Genomic DNA, 6,000 nt, shown 5'->3' on the forward strand with positions numbered 1-6,000 from the left:
CAATGAGATCCCCCCCCCGACACCATTCTTCAAAACTCCAGTGAATACAGTCTCAAAGCCCTCAAGTGCTCCTCATATGATAACCCTTTTGTTCCTTCACCAATGCCAGGACATCTTTTCTTAGATAAGGGGCCCTAAACTGCTCACAAAACTCCAAGTGCATTAAATAATTTAAACAACAAGAAACTATAAATGAGTTATACTCTGTAGCCACTTTATTAGCTACAGCAGTGTACCTAATAAAGTGGCCACAGGAGTGGAATGCGGTGAGGTCTTCTGCTGCTGTACACCATCCGCTTTGAAGTTTGATGTGTTGTGCATTCAGAGATGCTCAACGCGTATTTATTTGAGTTGCTCTCATCTTCCTGTCAGTTTGAGCCAGTCTGGCCATTCTCCTCTAACTTCTCTCATTTACAAAACGTTTTCGCTCACAGAACTGCCACTCTGGATGTCTTTTGACCCATCATATAAACGTAATTGCAAAGAAAGCACGACAGTGCCTCTACTTTCTCAGGAGTCAGTGAAGATGTAGCACTTCATCAAAAAACTTGTCAAACTTCTATAGATGTGTGGTGGAAGGTATGCTGACTGGCTGCATTACAGCCTGGTATGGGAACTCCAATGTCTCTGAGTGGAAAATCCTACAAAAGGTAGCGGATTCAGCTCAGTACATCACAGATAAAACCCTCCCGACTATTGAGCACATCTCCATGAAATGTTGCCGTATAAAAAGTGGCATCCATCATCAAAGATCCTCACCACCCAGGCCGTGCTCTCTTCTTGCTGCTGCCATCAGGTAGAAGATACAAGAGCCTCAGGACTCACACCACCAGGTTCAAGAACAGTTACAACCCCTGAACCATCAGGCTCTTGAACAAAAGGAGATAACTACACTCAATTAAGGACTCTTTTATCTTGTTATTTCATGCTCATTAGTTATTGCTATTTATTTATATTTGCATTTGCACACTTTGTTGTCTATTGATCCTGTTTAGTTAATATTCTTTAGATGCTAATTATGCCCACAGAAAAAGAATCTCAGAGTTGTTTGTGTTGACATGTATGTACTCCGATAATAAATTTTACTTTGAACTTTACACAAATAGTTCCTTTGAGGTCCATATGCACAGTGTAAGCATATTGTAATTGATAACACACTTTTGAATGTTCAAACGCCTTTCCTTGGAACAAATACTGAGCACATATGTTCTAAAAACTTTTGACTAAAGAGAGCCAGGCACCCAAAATTAATATTATCAGAGCTGTCTCTGAGTACACAAGTAACTAATGATTACCTCTAACTATGACCATGTTTGATATGGTAAATGCCATCAGTCTGGTCTGCCAGGTTGAACTCAAGTCACAATGATGCAAGAAGTGTTGCCTGGTTTGACACAAGCCAACTAATGCAACCACTTAATCTTTGGGGCTTGGCTCATCCATAAGCAAACACCTCCTGGTCACCATTTTGCAAATCATATATCTTGGTTTGTGGGCTTTTAACTTCAGTTTACTGCTTGCAATTTATGATAAAAACTGAAGACTGGCTCTAATTTGAATTAACATCTGCTCTATTTACATAACTCCACAGCACACCCTAACGTAGCCTCCTCTTGACTCCAGAGAGAATTCTAGGAGGACAAACGTTAAGGGGGATCTAATTAAGTGGGGCAGCCTCACTTCAGATTGCTTCCTCAGTTACTTACCTATCATGTTCCTATGTGCATCTGCATCGACACTTTCATCCCTAACTGGCTATCTACAAGACCTCGCAGAGAAGGCAATAAGACGTTCCAGAAATTTGATCACATTCTCTTCTTGGATACTGTACCTCCCTCAATCGCAGGACTCTGCAGAGAGTGGTGCGGACAGCCCAGCGCATCTGTAGATGTGAACTTCTCACTATTCAGGACGTTTACAAAGACAGGTGTATAAAAAGGGCCTGAAGGATCATTGGGGACACAAGTCACCCCAACCACAAACTGTTCCAGTTGCTACAGTACCACAGCATAAAAGCCAGGACCAACAGGCTTTGGGACAGCTTCTTCCACCAGGCCATCAGACTGATTAACTCATGCTGATACAACTGTATTTCTATGTTATATTGACTGTCCTGTTGTACATACTAGTTATTATAAATTACTATAAATTGCACATTTAGATGGAGACATAAAGATATTGTTATGATCCCAGCCCCCTCCTTTGTGAGAATCGCAAGAGCACCCGTCGAAGGGGGGGGGGGGGGGGGTCAGTAGACCCAGTAGGAGAGAGAGAGAGAGACGTGCCAAATTGCACGTCCCACCTGGGATGCAGGATAAGATGACAGCGACTATTGTCTCATGGAGACCACGTGAAAAGCCCTCGGGCAAGGTGGGCTGGTTGAGAGAGAGATTGCATCATCCCAACCTGATTGACACCTGCGACCCCGTGAGGAAGTATAAAGGAGAGTCTCAGGGGGACAGCCCCCTCAGACGCACCAAGAAGACACGAGAGAGTGATCCCGCAGCAGCAGGAAGCCATTCTGAAGGAAGCCACGTGCGTTAGATTCCGGGATTGGAATTTGTGGCTGGAATCACAGAAAACCGCTTTTAACTAACATCGGGGAGAGGGAACCAACGCTTCCCCCCCCCCCCGATTTCACGGAAGCCTCATCAAGACTCGGCAAGTTCTTTCTCTTCTCCCCAATCTCTCTCTCTCTCGGTCGCCCCACGTGAAACCCAGCGATTTTCAAAGGGCTGAGGCCTGCAAACTTCTGAGTGACTTTTATATTTCCAACAGACAATCTATTAACCCCTAGACAACAGTAGAGCTCACTTCTTAATGATGATTATTACTATACCCGCGCTTTAGATTGGGTGTTGACGATGTGCACTATCTGAATGTATGTATTAACCCTACTTTTGTGTCCCTTTATCAATAAAACGTTTGAAAAGAGTGACATCAGACTTCAACGGACCTCTCTGTCTTTGCTGGTAAGTTATCCAGTTACGGGATACGTAACAATATTTACTCCTTATGTACTGTATATGAAGGATGAAAGTAATAAAGTCAATTCAATTGTCCTCTCAGTATAAACCAGTCTTTAAAATGCAGCCTTGACGTTCATTTGCTTGTTGCCTCCTTCCCTGCTGCTCAAAGTGGTTTACATATCTTCACCCCTTTGATATCTGATAACTGAAACTCAGCAGAGGCTACCTGTAGGATCTGTGTGGATTGGGGCACCAGCAAGGTAACACTATCAGGCTCACAGGCAACAGTTCGAATGGAATGTGCTGACCAGTTCAGATTGAGATGAATTATTTGCTTAGTGGATGATAAATCTTTTAAATCTTCTAATATGGAGGGCTGTTCAGGTTCAGTCAATGAAGCTGATAGATTTTGAGGCATTACGAATATAGGGATGGTACAGGAAAATGATGTTGAGGTAGACTTTTTTACACCTCCTTTGGTAGAGATGTACCTTCACTCCATCACTCATAATTGACATATAGATTAGGTTATAATTATCCAGATTCAATTTGTTTCACTTTTTGTACAGAATGTATGTGGGCAGTATTCATCTTGTTGGTTAAGTACTTGTTCAAAGAAAAATTCAAAAAGTAACTTATTATCGAAGTACATATATGTCATCATATTCAGCCGTGAGATTCATTTTCTTACAGGCATACACAGTAAATGCAAGTAACACAACAGAATCAATGAAAGACAACACCCAACAGGAAGGACAAACAACCAATGTTGAAAAGACAACAAAGTATACAACTACAACGGAAAATAATAATAATAAACAATAAATATTGAGAACATGAAATGAATAGTCCTTGAAAGTACCTGTGTTGTGAGAAGAGTTCAGTGGTGGCGCAAGCGAAGTTAAGTGAACTTATCCCCTGTGGTTCAAGAGGCTGATGGGTGAGGGGTAATGACTGTTCCTGAACCTGGTGGTGTGAGTCCTGAGACTCCTGTACCTTCTTCCTGTGAACAGCAAGTAGAGAGCATGGTGTGGCTGCTGGGGGTCCCCGATGATGGATGTTGCTTTCCTGTGACTGGGCTCTGTGGATGAGCTCAATGATGGCGAGGGCATTAACTGCAGTGGACTGGGCCTTATCCACTACTTTTTGTCGGAATTTTGCTGTAACCGTAGTGTTTGTGTTTTAAGAAGCGTGTTGGCTAATCGGCACAGTTAGAACTACTGCTGAATGTTCTCCATTTTGTTATCACATGAGGTGAAACATATTGGCTGAAGTTATTTTTAAGAAGCTGAAATGGACAATCATATAACATGTATTCTGAATATAGTTGTGTGTGCTTTAGTGGTCACCCACTGGACTCTGCCATCATTAAAGATGCCTTACAACGTCACAACCAGAGGTATTAAAATGGTAGAGAACATTCATTTTCATTTGCCAGTTATGCAGCTGGCATTTAGGGTGGCACTGAAGGTCCTCCAATCTCTGTCTCTCCATACCATCACACACAGCGATTGGTGTCTCCATTGCATTTTTTTAACCAGTCAGGGTTGTTAGCCTGAAGTGAACCCCTGAACTTGGAGGACTGCTGGACACTCTTCATCTGTCCCCTGCCCTTTGACCTGTTTGGCTACCAAGAGCCAAAGCATAAAGCCACATATCTCTCAGAGTCGCTGAGGCACGCAAGCCTCCAAAACCTATCACATGGTTGTGGCCCTCTTGGATGATAGAATAATACCACATGAAGAAAAAATACATGCTAAGAACTGGTTTCTCTTTGTGTGAAGTGGTCAGGCTGGTTCGGGATTGCCTTTGGCTTGCTTTTTTTGTTTACACGATAGTTTCTTTTCTCTCTGCGCAGGGGTTTTTGGCCTTTTTAATTGGGCTATTCGGATCTCTTGTGGCTGCCTGTAAGCAGAGAAGATTCAAGGTGTATAACTTATACATTCTTTGATAATAAATGAGCTTTGAAGCGTTGAATGTATTTAACAGCAGTATTTCGCCCTCTTGTTTCAAAATTACCAAGCAGTATCCCCGTTCCGGAAAACTTTAGAATAACATCCTCAATCCGCCCATTTAAACCTTTGACATTTAAAATACTGTATTCCGGAAAGCGGGAAACGGCGGATTTACCTCCCTCTTGACACGGGCCGGGTCTCCCCCGCACGTCACCAGTCCCCGCCCCCTCTCTGCCGTCACTTGTTGCCAGCCCCACCCTTCCCTTGCGGGGGGTTTCACTGCGTCACAAGACCCCGCCCGCCGTGTCGCGTCACTCGGTCCCGGCCCCGCCCCTCCTGTTGCTTCGGCTTTCCCGCTGTCTCTAATTCCCGCCCATACCCAGCGTCACGTTGCTCGTGCTCCCAATCACGTCACCAGACCCCATTTCTCGGGCACGCCTGGTGTCAGAAACCCCGCCCTACCCCAACCCCCAGCACTTCCCCTCTGCCAATCCCCACACGTCAAACGCCTTGTCCCGCCCCCATAACGACCCCTCTGCCAATCCCCACACGTCAAACGCCCTGTCCCGCCTCCCCACAACTTCCCCTCTGCCAATCCCCACACGTCAAACGCCTTGTCCCGCCCCCATAACGACCCCTCTGCCAATCCCCGCACGTCAAACGCCTTGCCCCGCCCCCATAACGACCCCTCTGCCAATCCCCACACGTCAAACGCCTTGTCCCGCCCCCATAACGACCCCTCTGCCAATCCCCGCACGTCAAACGCCTTGCCCCGCCCCCATAACGACCCCTCTGCCAATCCCCACACGTCAAACGCCCTGTCCCGCCTCCCCACAACTTCCCCTCTGCCAATCCCCACACGTCAAACGCCCTGTTCCTCCTCCCCATAACTTCCCCTCTGCCAATCGCGCACCTAGCTCCACCTCTGCCAGTCCCCGATCGTCAATCCTCTCCGCCCCGCCCCCTACTGCTTCCCGCACGACAATCCACTGTTCCGCCCCCTACTACTGCCCCTCAGCCAATCCGCGCACGTCATTCCGCCCAGTACCGCCCCCTACTCCTTCCCCTCTGCCAAT

The sequence above is a fragment of the Hypanus sabinus genome, chromosome 5 (assembly GCF_030144855.1).
Source record: "Hypanus sabinus isolate sHypSab1 chromosome 5, sHypSab1.hap1, whole genome shotgun sequence".
NCBI lineage: Eukaryota > Metazoa > Chordata > Chondrichthyes > Myliobatiformes > Dasyatidae > Hypanus > Hypanus sabinus.